This window comes from Chiloscyllium plagiosum, unplaced genomic scaffold (genome assembly GCF_037043375.1).
Source record: "Chiloscyllium plagiosum isolate Xiang-an unplaced genomic scaffold, Cpla_swu_hap1 HiC_scaffold_35, whole genome shotgun sequence".
Classification (NCBI taxonomy): domain Eukaryota; kingdom Metazoa; phylum Chordata; class Chondrichthyes; order Orectolobiformes; family Hemiscylliidae; genus Chiloscyllium; species Chiloscyllium plagiosum.
In genome coordinates, this window is record NW_028270173.1 from 35,939,024 (window position 1) to 35,961,562 (window position 22,539).

The following is a 22,539-nucleotide window of genomic DNA, read 5'->3' on the forward strand; positions in this document are numbered from 1 at the left end:
GAAGTTTAGGTTGTAGGTTTGCTGGCTGAGCTGTAGGTTTGATATCCAGACGTTTCATTACCTGGCTAGGTAACATCATCAGTGGTAAACTCCAAGTGAAGCGAAGCTGTTGTCTTCTGCTTTCTATTTATATGTTTGTCCTGGATGGGGTTCCTGGGGTTTGTGGTGATGTCATTTCCTGTTCGTTTTCTGAGGGGTTGATAGTTTCATTTCTGAACCTTCTTTGATGTATGGTAAGGTGGTTAGGGTTCCTGGCTGTGTTTGGTCTGCTTGTCGTGGTTTGTACGTGGCTGACAGAAATGACAGCCAGACTACTAAGACCCCTCGGATTACTAGTAGCACACAAACACACCAACACTCTCAAACAAAAACTAACGAACCTAAAAGACCCAGTACAACCCATGGACAAAACCAACGTCATCTACAAAATTCCATGCAAGGACTGCCACAAACACTACGTAGGACCAACAGGAAGAAAGTTCGCCACCAGGATACACCAGCTCGCCACAAAAAGACACGACCCTCTCTCCCTCGTAGCCCTACACATGGATGAAAAAATAAAACTATTTCAACTTGGACAACCCATCTATCCTGGGACAGACTAAACAAAGACATGCCCGAGAATTTCTAGAGGCCTGGCACTCCAAACAAACACATAGATCTCGATACCATCTATCAACCCCTCAGAAAACGAACAGGAAATGACATCACCACAAACCCCAGGAACCCCATCCAGGACAAACATACAAATAGAAAGCAGGAGGTCGCCACTGATGATGTTACCTAGCCAGGTAATGAAACATCTGGGTATCAAACCTACAGCTCAGCGAGCAAACCTACACCCTAAGCTTTCCCAATCTCGTTTATCCAGCTCCAGCCTAATACTGTTATAGTTAACCTTCCATCAATTTACCACTTCTATTATCCTGATACATAACGATTAAATAAAAACTCATGGAATTATTATCAGTTTCCTAAAGTATGCTCCATTGAACATTCGATCACCTGAACACATCAATTTCCAGTATGGTCCAGTCACGAGATGGACTATCCACGTTTTGTGTCAAGACTCCCTCCCGAATGCAAATAGACAGTTCTGCCTAATCTGAAGCACAGGCACTAAAGGAATTTCAGTCAAATTGGCTGCTAATGTTGGAGAAGTTAAAATCACGCAGCACCACAGCTCTTTTATTTTTAAGTCTTTCTATGATCTGCTTACATACCTATTCCACTGCTTCCACTGGTATTTGGGAGTCCCAGAGTTTAGCTCCACCATAGAGATTACACCTTTCTTATTCTTGAGTTCTACCTATCTGACCTCAATTGTTAACACTCCAAGATATCCTCTGTTAATGCAGCTGTTTCATTATCCTTAACAAGTAATGTAACTCCCCAACTCGTTTTACACCCCAGTCTATCAAACCACTCTATCTCGCCTGAATCAACTAACCCTGGAGGTTACAGTTCTCTCGATCAACTTTATATAATGGCCACCACATCCTTATATTGTTCTCTAAAATTTATATAATCTCTATAATTTTCTTTCACGTTATGTGGCTCTGGAAATGTGCCCGACAAGACGGAAAATGTCTTCAGTTAGAAAATAATCTTAGATTCTTCTGTTACATACCATTACTGAGACTATCCTGACTGACGCAACTGACCATTGAAGTATCATTACATGTTTCAGAAGTTATAATATGTACACTTTAGAAGTAGAAACGTGCATTTGTACATGTGTGTATGTGTTCATTTGCATGTATCTTTTGTTTATTTTTCCAGTAATTTTAATTTGATTTCTACTAACAAGCAACCTAGATTCTCTTAGCTCTGTCATGGCCATTATTAAATCAGGCCTGAACAATCTTAGCTCTGTCGGGTTTAGCTACATATCAGTACTAGCAATCATATCTCTGCGATTTGCTCACAATGTATAATTCCTGGTTTTTTCATTCATTTTCGCTCATATATCCGCCTAGGTTATCTTATCTCTGTCACATGCAGTAATATATAATTATGTTAAAAACGTTGACTTACAGTCCTGCATAATTATATGCTATTCACATAACTGTAGTTATTTATCAGTCATGGATAGATAATCGTGTATTTTTGTCATGGCACAGTTATATATCTGTCTTAATTAAATGTAAGTGAGTTACTAGTTTCATTTTATTGCTTCACTGCCAGTAAATCGAGAACAGATTCATTCAAGTTAAGGTATTAGAACACAAATTAATCAATTGTGCAATTTGTGAATTAGAATTTAAAGCAACATTTCATTTTATATCTCTTGTGCCTCTTATGGCACATTATAACACGAGATAATAATATTTTTATTATGCCTCTATCCTGGTGGCTGCTAACGGTGAGCAATCAGAAAATCATTACAAAGAGCAAACGACTATAAAGAGCAAGTGCAGTATGGAGTAGTAGGACTATTCCTAACATGGCCACACTTTTGACATTGATAATTAACAAACTGTCATGACCACACGAAGCAGAGCATTTTTTTCTCCCAAAATCATTGTTCAGTTTCAGAAAGTAAAATCATTCGAACTCGACTTCCAATGAAGTATTATTGCATCAAGTCATCATTACTAATGAGCTCTGCGAACAGCAATGAATATTCGGCCTTGTAAATATTAATGTTTCAAAATAATTGCAGTTTTTTTTATTGAAAAAGGTCACATAAAATAAAATTATTGATTTAATGCTTTAATTAGTATAGCAGTTGGGACGTTATTTTGAGGTTATACATGACTTTAGTGAAGCCTCTTTTGGAATATTGTGTCCAGTTCTGGTCGCCCCGTTAGGGGAAAGATATTATAAAGCTGGAGAGGATTCAGAAGAGATTTACCAGGATGTTTCGGGATACGTAAGGTTTGAGTTAAGAAAGAAAGGATAGACTGTGTTATTTTTCACGAGAGCATAGAAGGTTCTGAGGCGACCTGGTAAACAAAGAACAAAAAATCTTACAGCCCAGGAACAGACCCTTCGGCCTTCTAAGCCTGAACTGATCCAAATCCACTGTCTAAACCTCTCACCCAATTCCTATACATCTGTATCTCTTTGCACCCCACCTACACATGCACCTGTCCAGACGCAAATGAATCTACCATGCCTGCCTCTACTATATCTGCTGACAACACGTTCAGGCACCTACCACCCTCTGTGTAAAGTATTTGCCGTGTATATCCCCCTTAAGCTTTTCACCTCTTACCTTGAACACGTGACCTCTCGCTGTTGAATCCCTCACCATGGGTAAAAGCTAATCTCTATCTACCCTGTGTATACACTTCATGATTTTGTAGACCTCAATCAGGTCGTCCCTCAATCTTCACTTTTCTAATGAAACCAATCCTAACCTACTCAACTTTTCTTCATAGCAAGCACCTTCCATACCAGGCAACATCCTTGTAAACCTTCTCTGCTCCCTCTACAAAGCTTCCACATTATTTTGGTAAAGTGGTGACCAGAACTGTACACAGTATTCTCAATGTGGCTGAACCAAAGTCTTGTACAATTTTAACATGATCTGCTAGCTCTTATACTCAATATCCCGTCCGATAAGGGCAAGCATACCATATGCCTTCCTGACCACTGTATCCACTGTGCAGTCACCTTCAGGGTACAGTGGACCTGATATCCCAGATATCTCTGCTCATCAACTTTTCGCAAGGCTCTTCTGCTTACAGCATTGTTTGCTCTAGAATTAAACTTCCCAAAATGCATCACCTCACATTTGCCTGGATTGTACTCTATCTGCCACTTCTCCGCCCAACTCTCCAGTCTATCTATGTTTTCCTGATTTCTTCGACAGTCCCTATGGTTTCTGCTACTCCACCAATCTTTGTGTCATCTGCAAACTTACTGATCAGACCACCAATACCCTCTTCCTGATCACTGATTAATATTATAAACAACAGTGGCCCCAGTACTGATTCCTGTGGAACACCACTTTCTCCCTTTCGAGAAACTCCCTCAACTATTACTCTCTTACTTCTGTTGCTCAACCAGTGCTTTATCCATCTAGCGAGATCACCCTGCACACCATGTTACAATTACCATGTTTAAAAGACATTTGGTCAGAAAAATAACCAGGAAACTTTTGAAGTAATATCGCTCAGGAGCAGGCAAATGGAACAAACTTAGTTTAGGATTATGCTCGGCCTGGACTGGTTAGGCTCAATGATCTGTTACCGTGCTATATGATTCTATGACTGAACAACAAAGATAACTCATGCTATTTTGTCAATGACCGCAGATGTAATTAAAAAGATAAAGTCCAAAATGACTTTAATATTAAATCAATTTTGATGATCATCCAATTAATGACAGAAAGAAAACAATTGTTATTCCTGAACTATACATTTCAGCATGAATTGGTGCAGAAAATATTGACGATAACGAAGCAGTCAAAACAACTGAAAGTGGACATCGGATGTTTCTGAATGCTGACTTGATCAGAAAGAGTTTTCGAAGAAAATCCTACCTTTATACCTACTAGATTAGTACACAATAAATAAATAATTATTGACACAAAAATATGAATATACAAAGAAAATATATAATTCTCACCAATTTCATTCAGGTTCTTCAGGCATAACGTATGCTTTACAAATTTTCTGACTTTCTGGTCTGCTGACAATTTTCAAAGCATTTACTTAATTTACACTTATTTACATAATTCTGCCCACAAAGGAACTTCCTGACAACAATTTTTATTCCAACTGGCTCATGATTTTCTGCTACCCCCTTCCATTATTCGGAAATGAAGTGTTATTGAATTATTATAACTTGGATGCTGGCTATTCGGTACATCAATCCCTTCCTGGTTACGGGCAGAAAGATGCATTCAGTGCCATTCCTGGCTTTGTCCCGTTGGCTCTGTTAATTTATTACGTTTATGTTCTGATAAAGTGTCCTTTTAAAATCCCCAATGACCTATTCCTCTGGCTTCTGAAAGCAGCATAGTCAGGTTCATTACCATTTTCTGTATTAAAACATAACTTTTTACATCAAAGCACCACCCTACCATTGCGTGTCCTGGCTATTATCTGCTGTCCATATTCCATCAGCTATGAGAACTGTTTATTTTAAATTCAATAGCACATAAAGACCCTATTACATGGTGATTCCAAATAAGTTCTCTCACTTTAACACATTTTCATACAAGGAAAACAAAGTTACAAAGGCGGCTACATTCCCTTTCCTTTGTGGTTAATCTCTGCATTCGATCAAAGTACACCCAATCCAACCTAAAACTTATCAGCAGAATGTGATACAGTTTTTATTTTTGTTTACAGTAAATATTTCTGAATTGAGACAATGTTGGAGAATTAACGTCTGGTACCTGTCTTGCACATACCAACTTCCTTTCATTAAGGAAGATTATCATGCTACCTTGCTGAGATTTTATGCCACTTTACTACCACTGTCTTCTTCCCTACTGTGAATTTATGCTAATTATAAAATCTCTGCCTCTGCATCAACAACAAATAGCCCATGTTGTCAAGCACGTTGACTCCATCTTCAACTGTATGTTCTGGTGGAATGTAAAGTTTTAGTGTATTCCCGAGTTTTGATTTTCCGTTTTGCATATATTACTATTTTCATTGTTATCTGAGATGAAGTTATCCACATTGACCCTGAACAAAATTTCTGTCAGTATCATTGGAAACGATCATGTGATTATAAAGACATTTACTATTTTTTTTTTCATCATTCTAACACTCTATCTTGTAGTTCATCAAGAATTGTGCTGATTTGACCTGAGAATGATCATCTACAAAGAGATGAAAAGTGTGGTGCTGGAAAAGCACAGCAGATCAGGCAGCATTTCAAGAGCAGGAGAATCGAAAATTTGGACAGAAGATCTTTATCAGGAATGCAGGAATGTGGATAGGATTGAGGGCAATGTGACAGAGAGAAAAATAGAAGGGGATAGTGGGAAATGACACTAAAGTGGAATTGTTAGACTCCCTCCACAGGGATCCAGTGGAGAAAGTCAGGACTGCAGAAGCTGGAGATCAGAGTCGAAAATTGTGGTGCTGGAAAAGCACAGCCGGTCAGGCAAACTCCGAGGAGCAGGACAGTCGATGTGTCGATCATGGGCTCTTCAACAAGAAAGAGGTGGGCCCAAGGGGGCTGAGAGACAAATAGAGGTGTTGGGGCTGGGGTGAATGTAGCTGGGAATGCAACAGGCAGATGCAGGTGAGGGGTGATAGTGATCGTTCGGAGTGGAGTGTAGAACGGATAAGTGAGAAGGAAGATAGACAGGTAGGACAGTTCGAGAGGGTGGTGTCGAGTTGGTGGGTTTGATCTGGGACGAGATGGGGCAAGGGAGATGAGGAAACTGGTGAAATCGACGTTGATGCCGTGTAGTTAGAGGGTGCCAAGGCGGAAGATGAAGCTTTCTTCCCCTAGGCGTCGGTTGGCTAAGATTTGGTGGTGGAGAAGGCCCAGGAATTTCATGTCCTTGACTTGTCAGAGGGGGATTGAAGCAATTCACCACAGGGTGGTGGGGTTGTTTGGTTCGTCTTCTCTGAAACATTCTGCGAGTTGATGTCCTGCCTCCCCAACTTAGGAGAAACCACATCTAGAGCAACAGGCACAGATGATGTGTTTGGTTGTGCAGGATATCAAACGAACAGCAACTACTTCCCACAGGGGACTCCTTATCTTCACAACAACAATTGTCGATATCAATTCGAGATGAAAACTTTCAATTACCCCTTAACCTCAGTTACTTTAAGCGCAAAACTTAAATGATCACCAAATATGACCTGCATGATTACAACTTTACTTTTGCACCAGATTGCCTTTCCCCCCGCTATATTTTCAAATGTGCATTTAAAATAAACTGTGAAATATATACAGGCGTGTTGACATTGCTTCAATGCATGAATGCAATATTGATCCAGTAACTTTGCTCAACTGAAATAAAATAAGAATTCCTGTTGATGTGGTATTACCACCGAATTCTGGAAAGTGTCTGAAGAATTAGTAACTTCAAACCCAACCAGGACTGATTATGGAATTTAAGTGCAATTTTAAAAATTCAATCCAAGATCCTAAGGGTTCACTAGTGTCATGTAAGTAAGAGAAATGCTGTGCTTGCTCAATATGGCCTACATGTGACTCCAGAACAAGGAAATTTGATTGCCTCTTTACTGTCCTTTGTAAATGATTGCTTTTAATAAAAAACTTTTTTTTCTAAATACAACAATGAGATAATTATTTGATTTTGTAGACATACTGTTGAGTTTTCATCCTTCTATCTACTTGCTTGCTTCTTGTCATAACTTTTCCCTTTTCAGCACTGTTATTGAAGAGTTTGGATTTCTATTTTACCATCACAGGTGTGATGCTCGGTGGTAAAGGAGGAGCATAAAAAAATGAATCAAGGATTACAGTATCACTCAGGAGCTGCATACCTCAGCTTGGCGGCACATGAAATGCATGTGATTGAATCTCATAACGAGTCTCAATTTCAACTAGCCCTGTATATTCTTCCCTCAGGTTCAGACTCTCCATTTAAACATTCTTTATTGGCTTTGCCTCTCTCTGAACCTAACCTCCAAGGAGAAATAATTACTTGAAATTTGGACATTCACTTTATTTTTTAATCAAAAATTATTTGGAGTAAAAATTATTTGGAGTTGCCTGGTCCTGAAATCCTGCTCCCTAATTCAACATTCACTTCCAAGACTTAACACCGTCGAAACATTTAAATTAACTAGTAGGTTCAGATTACTTTTTTTTTTAATATGATCATTTTTCATGTTTCAAATTCCAATTACTACAATCTGACTATGTAATTTATTATTCCATATTCACTTGATAATACAATCATTTTGCTGAGAGACTAATTTTGTCATGCAAAGAATAGACTATTAGTGATGTGCCAGCCTGGGTTAGAAGAGTCAGTGCAGGGTTTATTCAGTTGATAGAGAGGGATCACTTTTTAGCAAAATCAAGGTTTATTTTACGAGACATCAAATTCAGAACGAAGTGTTCAATAGGACATTTTTCGGTCAGAATCAAGCGTTTGGAAGTTTTATTTCGAATCACAGTCAAGGAACTTGGGACAGGAATAATTATTCGGAAGTATTATTATCAAGGCTCCACTTCGGCGAAGAGAGATCACTTCCATTGGTGAGGGTACAGCTTAGATGAAAACAGCACAGTTTAGGGTATGTTGGGTCAGTATTTGCTTTCAATTTGATCATGAGGAATTAATTTGTTGAGGGAGAAGCCACTTTAGTAGGTAAAGACATTTCGAGACGAGGAGGACCATTTTAAGTCTAGATTAGAGTGGTCCTGGAAATGCACAGCAGGTCAGGCAGCATCTGGACTCCGGTTTCCAGCATCTGCAGTCCTCACGTTTGCCTAGGCCACTTTGAGTGTCATTGGATTGTTTTAGGCTTGACAACATTTTGCTACTGAGTGTTCCATTTAGCTTGTGAGACATATTGCTGATTGACTGTGAGTTAATTAGTTGTAATTCATCAGGTTGGGAAAGCAACATTCTGTTCAGATCGTGACGGATCAGATTTGGTTGAGATTCAGTTTTGGAGTGAAAGACCAGTGAGTGCTTAGGTAGTCATTTCTTCCCAGACCAGAAATGAAATTATTTTGCAGATTTCCCGAGCGCAGTAGTCAAACGATGGTGTCTCCCAGGGCATAATGTGGGCGATCTGTCAATTAATTGAGTTTATTCTCGTTGTGCCACATCTCAAGCATACACTATCACCATAACTAACTCAGATTGAAATGAAAAGAATTCTCCTTTTCCAACGGTATAATAACACAGAATAATTCGGGACAGTGGAAAAAAAAAACATGACTTCACAATATTATGTCAGTGTTCTAGATTGCTGAATATTTCTGCAAGTTTCTTTTGCTTCACACCTTTCTCTGGCCCACAATACTGTCGTCCTTCCAAGTCACGCCAAACTCTCTAACTTTGTTAAGCTCCTCCAATAATAACACCATTAATTTAGGTCTACTTTTTTTGGTTTTTATGCTTCCCTATTTATGGAAATACCGCAAATTCTGTAGGTTCAGCCCAACTTCTGAAGCTCACCCAAACCCTCCTGCTGTCTTTAGTTTTGTAACCGGCTTAAATCCCTACTCATCTTGTAGCCTGTCTATCCTAGTTGATCACGACGCACTTCACAATATGTGTGACCTCCTGCAGGTTTCCAGCAATTCCTACTCTTAATATTCCTTGGCCCGCAACACTTACCTACTTCTGGAACCAACACCAACTTCAAATTGAGACCATATCATTAATTATCTATCTCTTACACGAATTCAGTTCCAATGGCCTTTGCAAATATGTAATTTTTTTTAACCTTTTCCAGTTTTTGTACCTTTTTCAGATTTTGTAAGATTTTCCAGACCTACAAACATCTACACTCAGTTATCTTGTCCAACAAAGTTGCATTTGCCTCCTTGTCTTTGTGAGAGCCACTGACAACTGTACCCTTTCTGATCTATATCACCACTCCCTCTCTAATGTCCTATAACACGAAATTTTATAACATTTTTTACCCTCAACCCATTCCTGCTACTCACTGAGCCTCAGTATTTTCATCAATGTCTGCACATTTCCTTATATATGCAATATTGTCCATCTTTTGAATATCATTTGCCACTGTAATGAAAGTTCTCATGAATTAATCGCTATCTACTTACGCAGAATTGTAGGTTACAGTTCGGTAAATGGCTTTGAATATCGTGAATAATTCTGAAATACTAGTTTAAAATAACTTGGATTTCATATGTTGTTAATGGTATAGTAAGAACTCAGTTAAGTCATGAAAGTCGTTTGGTGAAACGTGGTTCTCGCTTATTCTGATTGATGTATGTCTTCAGTATGTAGCAATGAGATTGAGTCCTAATTCTCCCTTGTTTTGCATTTGTTTTGGCCGGCAAGTCTCTTGCAAATTCTTGAATAACACTCTTAACACTGTAAACGATCACCTTAAACATAAATGAAATTTGAAAGCAGCCAACAAATGTTGCTGTCAGGAGAAGAAATGCCATCACCCAGTATATGTAGGAAGCTATTAATTAGACACAGAAGAGCTACTGGTTCTCTATTCAGCCCGGTTCTATGAGAGAAGGAGAGAGAGAAAAGAGAGAAGAGAGAGAGAGGAAAGGAGAGAGAAAGAGAAACAACTTGGTGTTTTTATGAAAATATTCGACTCATTAATATGAATCCAAAATGTCCCAGTAATTAAAGTAAATAATAACACACCCGAATGTGTAGTGTCTTGCCTTTCTAATCAGCTAATTTAATCATTATGGACTTGTTGGGGCATTCTATAGTAAATCACATCAAAACTCCGCCACATCTCACCAGGGTCATTTTCATTTCCATCAGTTTCCAGATGACAACGCATTGATGGATTTTGTTTCTTCAATATCATTTTAATGAACAGAAGTACTGGGACTCCCCAGTGGTTGGCGTATTCACTAGTTGAGACAGTGAATTCTTCTTATGCTTACCATTTCTCGATAAGCATATTTAATTCTATTAATCTGGCACCTTCGTCGTTCACTGACTCACTGGTCAGTAAAACACCTGTGACTGTCATAACATTGAGTAACGTAGTTAAAGCCTAGAAGAATAATGAGGTTAACGTTTTATCAAACCATTCAAATACCAAATAAACGCAAACAAAGGAATTGCTGGGATGATAATTACAGAGATAGGGAGCATTCTTAATTATCTCAGCAGGGTTTAAAGTAAAGTGGGAAGGAACGTACTTTAAATAAAGCAGAATGCATTTTGCTGCCAGGAACACGTTTTTTTTTCCAGCACAGTAATTTGTTTTTTCATAACAAATAGGCACAAATCAATGAAAAGAAAAATAAGTGACGTTGTACCAAGCAGAAAACTCTGCAGTCACTTAAACACGACAAATATATGCTTCATACTGGGATGAGCTCATAGAGCGAACAGGGAATTAATAAGAACTGAGTTCTTACTCCAGTAATAACTTTCAGTCAGATTGAATTGCTTTAGTCATCAGATATCGAGTGGTTCAGACTGAGAGACCTCATTTTCCATGTTTCTCAATTGCAACTAAGTTAACTGTAAGACACGATAGACGGAAAAGGCTGGAAATTAGTGACAAATTATTTCTGATGTTTGATGCATTGAGTCGGTCGTAAGTTATTCCAATTAAAAATAAAAGAACACATCACCAACTCAAACCTAATGTGAGCATGCTTAATTTTCTCGTGTTTTAATAGAAAATCTGCTGAAAGATTTTGAGTAAGTTGAGATGTTTTTTTTCTGTCATTTGATGAATCGGTTCAGTGAAAGAGAGAGACTGACAGAGAGAGAAAATCAGAGAGTCGAAATGAATCGAGTTTCCAAAGGTTGTATTAAACTTGTAAGAAGACATTAATCGCATTGTTATACACACACATCTTAAGTTGTTGAAAAAACAAATTGGAAAGGAATTGATGGAGAGCAAATGATAAAGCTGGGAAATCTACCTTAAAGATATATCAGATCTTAGAATTTAGAAATATCTGAAAACGAGCACATTTTTGAGGTAAATGATGCTGTGCAATAATATTTAGCAAAACAAATAAGATTGGTGTGAATATACAATATAGACACTGCAACACTTTGAATGAGATTTATAGCATCAAAATTAAGAATGATTTTGTAGCCAATGTAGGCCTTATCCCTGAAACGTCGATTCTCCTGCTCCTCAGATGCGGACTGACCTGTAGTGTGTTACATTCTTGACACTAGGTCTAAAAAGTACCGACATGAAAAATGGCACAGAATATCTGTTTTGAGGTAATAATCGTAACCAATTTTTAATGAGTTAATTCAAATTGTCTTCTCCACAGTTCTGGACATCGCATTTAACAGCTTGCATATTTATACCATGAGATTTTGTTCACATTGTTTATTTTGTAAATATGAAAAAATAAACAAACCATCTTGTTCTTAATCCTTCGACCTGTTACGAAGTTTTTTTTTAATGTACTGTATCTTTAAGGGAGCTTAAACTTCTGGCTAGCACAAAGTGTTCTGAACAAGGTTGCTATGAGACAAAAACAAATGCAAATTCGGCTAATCTGTTTAAATAATGCCCCAAAATATCAAACTTCAATCAAGTTTGAATTTAGTGTTTTGATAATATTAAAACTAATGACATGATCCAATGTTTTGGGGTACATATATCAGACATTTTGAACAGTTGGCCAGAAGGGACAACTACCAAGCTACCGGAAAATACAGACTGCAAGCAGAACAGCTCTCTGAGAGGCTGTCTATAATTTTGTGCAAGAGAAAATCGAGGTCGATCTAGAGAGATAATCTGCAGAGGAAAATCTACAGAGGAACCTCTGCAAAGCTGATTGGTTTTGAAACGTGATTATGTTTTTTTTGGTAAATCATAATTGGGATTTTTTAATCAAACTCGTATTGTAGATGGTGAGGTCCAAGAGAGGTTTAAGACAAAGAAGGTGTAAATGATTAGTTAGCATTATCTGTTATACTTAAAGAATAAAATTGTTTATTTTTTGCTTCAACTGGAGACATTTGAGAGATCTCTTTACCACTCTAATTTTAACAGATTACAGTACGGGGTGAATCATTTCTGTGTTGCTGGTTTAATTTAGCAAAGGGGTTTACCAAGTGGTGTAAAAGACCAGCTTCTTCAGGTTTCTTCCCCCGTATGATCTAATGATCACTCTCTCTTTCTCTCTTTCTCTCTCTCTCTCTCACACACGCACGCATGCACACACAGACAGACAGCCACATGCATGCACGCACAGACACACACAAAAATAAACAAGTTTTGGAAACAGATTGATAGAAAACGTGGACTTTTTTTTACATATTGATAATAGTCAGTAGTAAGTTGACTGTTGATATTGATATTCCTTTATAATCAGTGGTGTACGGCGTTACTAATCAAGTTGGAATTCGTTCATATGTATCAGTTAAACGCACTAATAGATAAATGGATAGTGTGAAATAGGTTACGGCAGAGGGGAAGAAGTGAAAAGACACTTCTAACAATCTGTTCCCAGGTTCTGTTGTAGAGATGGCCGTTACTGCTCCAGGTCTACTGCATGAAAAGTAAACTGGATTTTCTTTTTTCAGATTTGTTGTTTGCTTTGACTGCATGGACGAGATGCAAATCTAGAGAGGGGATAAATTGAACACTTCTCTCTCTGAACTTGTTCTTAGTTTATAGCTGTCTTGTTATCTGTGAACAAAGTGCACTACTATTGTGGCATGTAAAAGGTTTCTGTCGTTGATAACTGGCTAGAAGATGAATAAACGTCCAGTTATTAGCAAAAGTTCAATCCGTACACACCTTCGTATCGAAATGATCTGCAAATTAGATTTCAATTATTTCTTGTCCAAACACAAAGAGGTTTAGTGGTATTAACACTGGATGTGCAACTAATGTTCTGGAAACTCGAGGTTGGATCATGCCGTAGCACTCAGTGGAATCTGAATTCAATTTTAAAAATTCTGAAGTTAAGTACCTATTGATGACCATGAAAGCATTGCTGGTTTTGGAAACACTGATGTAACTCACTAATGTCACTCAGGAAAGGAAATTTGTCATCCTTACCTGGTCTGGCCTACATGTGACTCCAGACCCACCAGCAATGTGGTTGCCACTTAAGTGCCTCGTGAACAAGGTTGAGCAGACAATATTGATAGAGAGACCTGGTTTGCTCTGTAGAACTTCATGCCTTCTCCTTAAAACATCATGTGCACCATTAGCTGGAAATGCTTATGGTACATGATCTGAGAAGGATTTTGCCACAAAGATCCCATGCTATATCTCTCTAATTAACCCACGTTTTTTTGAAGTGGCTATGAATTCAATTCCAATTTGTTATTTATAGACATTTTTCCCCCACCCCCACCCCCACCCCCATTGAATAGTTTAGGTCCTTCATTGCACTCTCCCTCTAGACTGGCTCTGCCTACACTGCTCAATGAGTACACAGATGGACATAGTATAGTGGTCAACAAGGCCTGCGGGAAACTTAAGAATGCCAGCAGGAGTCACGATCCCAGAGTCAAAATGATGGCATGCCGAAGGATATGAATTCTACCACTGTTTATATTTGGGATTTGCGACATGATATGGTCAACATATGAGCTTTTAAACAAATAGTTTCCAATTCATTTATTAGGGTGCACGTCTGTGTAGTTACCGTATTTTAAAAGAGAATTGGTTATCTTGCTGCAGCCTTAGAGTTTCTGCACAACATATATGCATGTTGTAATACCTGACAATTTCAAAGAATGTCATAGACCCTTGCACTATACTAGTTGGTCAACTTATTAAATGAAGGCAGCTGAAAAAAAACTCTTTTGATAGGTCAAGTACCGTGGAATGGAGATTGGCTAATAGAAATGCGATGGGGAAACGTTTGGGCTGGAAATTCATCAGTCCAGAAAGAGACTACAACGAATTGTAAGAGGAGATGATCATATATGTAAAGTAGACAAATAATTGTCAATTGGTTTTCGATAAAGCTATATGTTAAGTGTCTCAGTTGGTGAGGAAGGACATGCAATTTTCAAATTACTTGGCAGATGCATCCAGAGCAAAATATGATGAGAAATATATCTCAAATTGAAATTTTCCTATACACTTTAAGATTCAGATGTCTTCATATCGACTCTGGAACTTTACTTCAAATTGTCATCTCTTCTGGAAAATATCTGAGCAGCATTGTTCTGTGTTTGCTGTCACATGACATTTTATTTTTGCTGTTTGTCTTGCTACTGTCCACGTTATTCCATAAGCTATAGCTTTGTGGATAGGTTTGTTCTATGGAATTGCATCAATATATTTTCAAGATTCAATGTGCATCATTAACCATTCACTTGACATGATGAAGGAGCAGATTTCCACAAGCTTCTCATAACCAATAAGGTTGGGTATGTGATGGTCGAGTGGTATCATCGCTGTTAATCAAGAGGTGCAGAATCTGGGCACCTTGGTTCGAATCTTTCCAAGGCAAAAGGTATATGCTGAATTCCATGCTAACTAGAATTACGAATCCAGTAATGACCACAGATCCATTGGAGGAACCCATCTGATTAATTAATGTCTTTATGGAAGGAAATTGCCATCCTTACCTGGTCTGGCTGACATGGGGTTTATTCTTAACTGCCCTCTCGGCAATTGCGGCTGTATAATAAATGCTGGCCTTGCCAGAAACGCTCTCAAAGAATTAAAAATTAAGAATATTCCCTTCCTAAAGTACTCCTAATTTTAACAATCTTATACAATTGATTTGCTTACAGAAGACTTCTGATTTTTTTATTTGTTAATTGCCATTGTTTTTACTTCGTATTTCCTCTTCACTTCACATACCTCAATTTTTAAGAATCTCTCAATACGTTTCATGGATTTTTATTTGTTCTCAATCGTATGTTCTACATCGTATATAACATGCACACATTTTTCCTCTTTATACCAAAAAAAGTCATATTTTTACAGTCCAGCGAACAATGGTATATGTGCCATAGCTTTACCATTTGTACTTCATTTTCCATATGCTAACTGTTTGAATTGTACTTCTAAAGTCTACCTTAATCTATCATGAATAAGAATTATCGTATCTTATGAATAAATGCATTTTAGCTGCAGGTGAACGACTATGATATGTTGATTCTACTGTTTAGAACTTCAATTTCGTTGTGAAATCACAGTACACACGCATGCAGGCAGGCACAGAGAAATAAAATTATTGATGAAATCAATGGACGTCTTGTATACAGGCTCCGCTGATGTGATTGTTTTGCTTGTCAGGGTTTGCTGTGTGGAGAGTGTCTTCTCCGGGTGTTATTCCCTTCCTTGCAGGCGGCATTGTGAGATTAATTCATAAACTTAGAGCCTATCCTGCTTATTGATTAAAAACTGATGAAGAGAAAAAAAATCTGAATTTCTTCAGGCTTTAACATTATTTTCGCCACAGTGAGAAGCGCACAATCCCATTGTAAAGGTCTGAAGGATTGTCCCAATTTTGGTCATTCGCAAAAATTGTACAACTTCCTTGGGTACAGTTACAAAGCAGAAGGACGTTGTTGTCAATAACTGTTGAATACAAAACAGATAAATCAGCTAAAGGTTACTGGCTGAATCTCATTTTGTACATACCCCTTCGATCAGTTTCCAACTAAACCTTCCCTTCTGGTTGAAGAGACAACGGTGTAAATGACAATTACACAAAATGGTGGTAGCCTGTTTTAAAACGCAGGATACTTCATTTCGCAATTCTTGTTTGTAAATTTTAATTAAATGGCCCTTTTCCCATTTCATACAATACAGGAACTCGGAGCCGGAGTAAGCAATTCAGTATTCCAGCCAGTGCTGCCATTTGATAAATTCATGACTTATCTCATGTCAGCTTCAGTGTCTTCAGTCGCCTACTGTAATCCATGTACACTCACAATTGGGTTGAAATATTAGAGCGAACAGAATCTAAAAGTTTGCTGATGACACGTTAAATAAACTTACCACGGATATCAGGGCCTCAATTTGTCAAGAGTAGAGAGCGAGGACCAGAGGGCAGCTGAGAAGTTGTGTGAAACCATTTTATTTTGGTAGTTGCTGAACCCGAGACATTGCACATGTAATGTCTCCTACACGCACTCCACCTTTAACCAAAGCAGTGACTCTGTGGTGAGTTGATCAGGTAAGGTTTTTCTCTTTCCTTTTTTCAAAAAAAAAAGTTTTATCGAGTGATTTGGTAAAGAAAAACCTTTGCTTATCCATTTCTCTAAGGTAAGACTAAAGTTAAATTTAAGCATAAAAATGTCAGGAAATCTCAGATCCGTGTTATGCTCTTCTTGCTTAATGTGGGAGCTCAGTTACACAGCTGATGTTTCTGACTCCTTCACGTGTAGAAAGTGTGTCCAGTTGCAGCTCTTGTTAGACTGCGTGATGGGTCTGGACCTGCAGATAGACTTACTTTGAAACATAGGTGATGCTGAGGGGGTCGTGGATAGCACGTTTAGTGAATAGGTCACATCGCAGATTAAGACTGCTGAGGGAGAAAGGGAATGGGTGACCAAAATGGAGAGAACGATGAGGAAGGCAGTGCAGGTGTCCCCTGTGGTCATCTCTCTCCAAAACAGGTATACCGTTTTGGATACTGTTGAGGGAGATGGCTCACCAGTGGAAGGCAGCAATTGCTGGGTTCATGGCACCGTGGCTGGCCCTGCTGTTTAGAATGGCAGAAACAAAGAGTGGAATGGCTATAGTAATCGGGTATTCAATTGTAAGGGGAATAGATAGGCAGTTCTGAGGTGGGAAACGAGACTCCCGAATAGTATGTTGCTTCCTCGATGCATGGTTTAGGGATGTCTCGGATCAGCTGCAGAACATTCTCAAAGGGGAGGGTGAACAGCCAGGTGTAGTGGTGCATATAGGCACAAACGATATTGGTAAAAGATGGTTGTGGTCCATCAAGCATAATCAAGACAAGTTAAAATCTAGGACCACAGAGGTAGTAATCTCAGTATTGATACCAGTGCCCATGCACTAGTTAGAATAGGAAAAATAGAATAAGCAGCAAGAATGCGTGGCTTGAGACATGCTACAGGAAGGAGGGGTTACGATTTTTGGGACATTGGACCTGTTCTGGGGGAGGTGGGACTATTAGAAATTGAATGATCTCCACCTGGCCCGGACTGAAATGAAAGTCCTTAGGAGCACTTTTGCCAGCACTGTTGTAGACAGTTTAAACTAATGTGGCAAGGGGTTTGGGAACTAAATGAGACTAGAGAAAGTAAGGAAACACTAAATAAAGCCTGTATGGAAATAGATAATGAGGTCAGCATGACGAAGGGGAAGTGGAGGCTGGGAGAAGATGATGAAATGCAAAGGTGGTCTGATGTGCATTTCTTTTGTAAAGCAAGAAATATACTAGGTAAGACGGATGAACTTTGGGCTTGGATTACTGCCTGCGAGCATGATTTATTGCTATTTCTGAGACTTGCTCGAGGCAATATTGGCAGCTAAATATCCAAGAATATTGATGTTTCAGGCGGGTTAGAGTGTGAGGTAAAAGGGGTGGAAGAGTTGCATTTCCGGTCAAAGGAAATATCACAGCCGTGCTGAAGGAGGGCACTATGGAAAACTGGAACAGTGAGGTAATATGGTCAGAGCTCAGATATAGAAAGGGTGCAGTAACAATGTCGGGGAGTAATACAGGCCTCCCAGCAGCGAAAGTGAGATAGAGGTGCAAATATGTAAAGATTTCGGAAAGATGTAGGAGCAACAGGGTGGTGATGATTGGAGATTTTAATTTTCCCAACACTGACTGGGAATCATTTAGTGTTAGAGTTCTAGCTGAAGCAGAATGTGTAAGAAACATCCACGAGGGTTTTGTCGAGCTGTCGGTAAATAGTCCAACTCAGGAAGGGGCTATACTCGACCTGGTGTTGGGAACTGAACCCGGGCAGATGGTTGGTGGTTCAGCAGGTGATTAATTTGGGAATAGTGATTACAATTCCACAAGATTTAGAATAATCAAGGACAAAGACGAGAATGGTCAATAAAGAACAGTGCTAAATGAGGGGAAGGCCAACTATACCAAACTTCGGCTGGAGCTGGGGAATGTTGATTGGGAGCAGCTGTTTGAAGGTAAGTCCACAGTCGGTATGTGGGAGGCCTTTAAAGAGAGACTGAATCGAGCTCAGGAGTGGTATGTTCCTGTGAAAGTGTGGGATCGAAATGTCAAGGTTAGGGAACCATGGTTGACAGGTTAAATTGTGAGACTAGCTAAGAGGAAAAAGGATGTGTCCATAAGGTCTAGGCAACTTAACACAAATATTTGGAAGATTATTGGTAATGTAGGAACAATCTGAAATGAGAAATTAAGAGGGCTTAAAGGAGTCATGAGATCTCTTTAGTAAACAGAGTTAAGTGAAATCCCAAAGCCTTTTTTTAAATATATAAGGAGCAAGAGGGTAACTGGAGAAAGGGTTGGCCCACTAAAGCACAATTGAGGAAAGTTATGTTTGTAGTCAGAGAAAATGGGTGAGATTCTTAATGAGTGCTTTGCATTGTTATTGACCAAGGTTAGGGATAGATATTTGAGAACAGTATATCAAGTAAGTATAAGGAGAAGAGAGGTTTTGTGTATCGAAAATACATTTAGGTAGACAAGTCCCCTGATCCGGATGGGATCTACTCAAGGTTACTGAGGGAAACAAGAGAGGAAATAGCTGTGGATTTAGCAGATATCTTTGAAGCAACGTTGAACACGGGTGAGGACCAGGAGGACTGGAGATTTACAAATGTTATGCCTTGTTGAAGAATGATAGCAGATATAGTCCAGGTAATTATGGAGTGGTGAGCTTGACGTCAGTGGTATGGAAGCTGATGGAGAAAATACTGAGGGTAAGATCTAATCCCACTTGGAAGAAAATTGACTTATCAGTAATGGGCAGCATTTTGTGTGGGAAGGTCATGTTTTGAAAACCTAATAGAATTCTTGGAGGAGGTGACAATGTTGATTAATTGGAGAAGACCTGTAGATGTCATATACATGGACTTTCGTAAGGAATTTTATAAGGCTCCCCATGGTAGGCTGATGGAGAAGTTGATGTCACATGGGGTCCAGGGTGTACTAGTGAGATGGATAGAGAACTGGCTGGGCAACAGGTATTAATTGACGGGAGTTTGTAAAAATGGAGAAGGGGGACCAGTTGTGTTCCACAGGAATTGTGCTGGGAACACTGTTGTTTGTGAAATATATAAATGATTTGGAGGAAGTTATAGATTGATTGATTAACAAGTTTGCAGATGACACCAAGATTGTTGGAGTAGCAGATAGTGAGGGGGACTGTCAGAAAATACAGCAGAATTTAGATAGACTGGATGAATGGGCAGAGAAATGGCAAATTCATCACTTTCAAACACATATCCAGCTTTATTTTGAAACTGCCGATTGAATTCGTCTCCACCATTGTCCCAAGCAGCTCATTCCAAATTCCAACAATTCTTGGAACACAGACGTTTCTCCTTATTTCACTCCTAGCTCTCTTGCTGACAATTATGAAACGGTGATCCCTAATTACTGGTATAACAGTATTTAGTAAAGTTAATGAGTGTTAAATTCTGCAAACCTCGAGTTCATGTATACTCCTCCTTAATGTATCTGCTGAGTGAAATGAATCTTTGAAAAACAAAGTCAACCCTTTTCACAACAAGTGAAGTGTTACTGAATTGGCCCTTCTTCTCAAACATTCAATTTTACGACTTGTTTAAGTTAACCAATGTAAGTTATTTGTCCAACATTTATTCAGCGAATTTTGACTGTTAAATAAACCAGACCGTGCAGCTATTATGAATTTTCATTCCTATTTTCATTCCACTTGTAGTCTTATTTACAAATGACTTCTCAAATTAGTCTCTTCCCTCAATCAGATGAAACTGCCAGAATCTTCTTTCCTGGTGGATGAAGCTCATGCTGATATTTTTTTGGAACGAAAGGATAACATTGGTGCTTCAATTCTTGAAAGGTTGCCTTGAGTAATCAAGATCATCAGAATTTCTGTGAATTTATCGTCTTGAAAATCGAAGATAATCAAATCGAAGGAACAAAGTATTTTTTTTTTCAGAATGCAAGTGTTATTCACCTAGAGTTATTTAATCAACTAAAACAATCCTGAGAGATACGATTACAATTTGATTCCTAATATCGTTTGTCAGTTCAGCACACATGATTCAAAATTTATTCACTTTTCTTAGTGCAATATGTAACCTATGAGATGATTATTATGAAAAACTACAGACCTTTTGGCAAATATTCAAAAGCTTATTAAAGCAGTTTTTAAATGTAGTTTCCTTGTCTTTACCTTCTTAAAGTGCATTTAAAACCTCGTTGCTTTTTTTTTGTGTAACTGACATCTATCCTCTAATTATTGTTCTTTATTTTATTATTACTTTTAACATTTTGCAATTGACCATGCTCGTTACTCATTATCGTGAAATGAAGTCACGCTCATCTGAGACAAACGAATTCTTTACGAATCTAATTAACTTACTCGATGCTCAAAGAGGACGTTCAGACAAAATGGTCAACGTGATCTTCATTGTGATTATGACTGGAAACATTAATTTGATGTCCGTCATTGGAAATAACCTGCTTATTATCTCGACCTAAACAAATAGATATTTACAAATTATTAGCAACTACTTTAATATCAGCTTAGCCTGCGCTGATTTGATTCTTCGTGTATTCTTTATGAATTTATTTACCATCTACACCATACTCGGATTTTAGCCTCTGGTTCCAGCTTTGTGTCATTCCTGGCTTGCCCTCAATTACATTATCAATAATACATCTGGCATGAAACTTCTGATCATCAGCTTTGACCGGTATTACTGTCTGACAAAGCCCCTTAGCTACCTCGTGAAGAGTGCAACTAAGGTTGCAGGGATAACGAAAGCAATTGCTTGAGAGATGCCACTTTTTTCTCTGTGCACCGGCCATTATTTTCTGACAGTTCATTGTCAGGAGGTAAGCATTCCTGGGGGTGTCTATTGTCAACAGCTCTTTTCAAATCCAGCAATCACTTTAATCATTGTTATTGCTGCCTTCTATTTCACTGTTCCGGTCAACGTGACTTTGGATGTGTGCATATCTTGTGCCAGCAAGAGATGACTAAAGTGGGCTAAAGGTAAATACGAAACAAGCAAGGCCATCCTTTCTTTCTTACTGAAAGCTAATATTTTACAAAGAGGTACCAGCAACACATGAAAAGTTTATGATAGGTTATCCCTAATCACAAAACACTAAAATAGCCGCTGAACTGACAATTGAGAAATCCAAGCAACGAGAATGGAAGGAGGTTATTACTGGGAAAAACAATTGTCTGATTTACATCAGCGTATCAGAAGATCCAAGAGATTGCAAAACTATCCACTACACAATTCCAGATAATGTTGGACCCTTTCAAAATAACTTCCATGAAGATAGTCAGTAAGTCTCAAATTCGTGGTTGCACAGACACCATGGTTAGACCAGCGATTGATCGAAGCAACATAGATATTGATAGCATAGAAATCAGAGCAGAAGATAATATCATTAAAATGACCAAGATCTCTAAGAAGAAGACGAAGAGGGGAGATGTATACCGAGTAAAAATCATTACTAGGAACACCCTGGCCTTTATCCTGGCATTTATAATCACCTACACTCCGTACTCTGTTATGGTGATCATTACTACCTTCTGTCCAACATGCATCACGCACAAGATTTTGAATATTGGATAATGATTTTTTTTGTATCAACAGTAATATCAAACCAGCTTGCTATGCACAATGTAATGTACCTTCAGAAAAAAACCGTTCAAGACAACTTATCTTTTGTCAATCCAAAAATATCAGCACAACAGGATAAAGTCAGAGCAAGCACAACTTTATGAACAAATGATACTGATTGATAAGGATGCATTTCTTTTAAAAAAAACATAAATTATATACTCACTGTGTCAGAGCAATT

The 22,539-nt window shown here is 38.4% G+C and overlaps 1 pseudogene; it reads left to right on the plus strand.

Moving 5' to 3' along the window:
* Positions 1-20,991: 20,991 nt before the first annotated feature.
* Positions 20,992-21,699, plus strand: LOC148140645 (muscarinic acetylcholine receptor M2-like; annotated as a pseudogene).
* Positions 21,700-22,539: the final 840 nt, after the last annotated feature.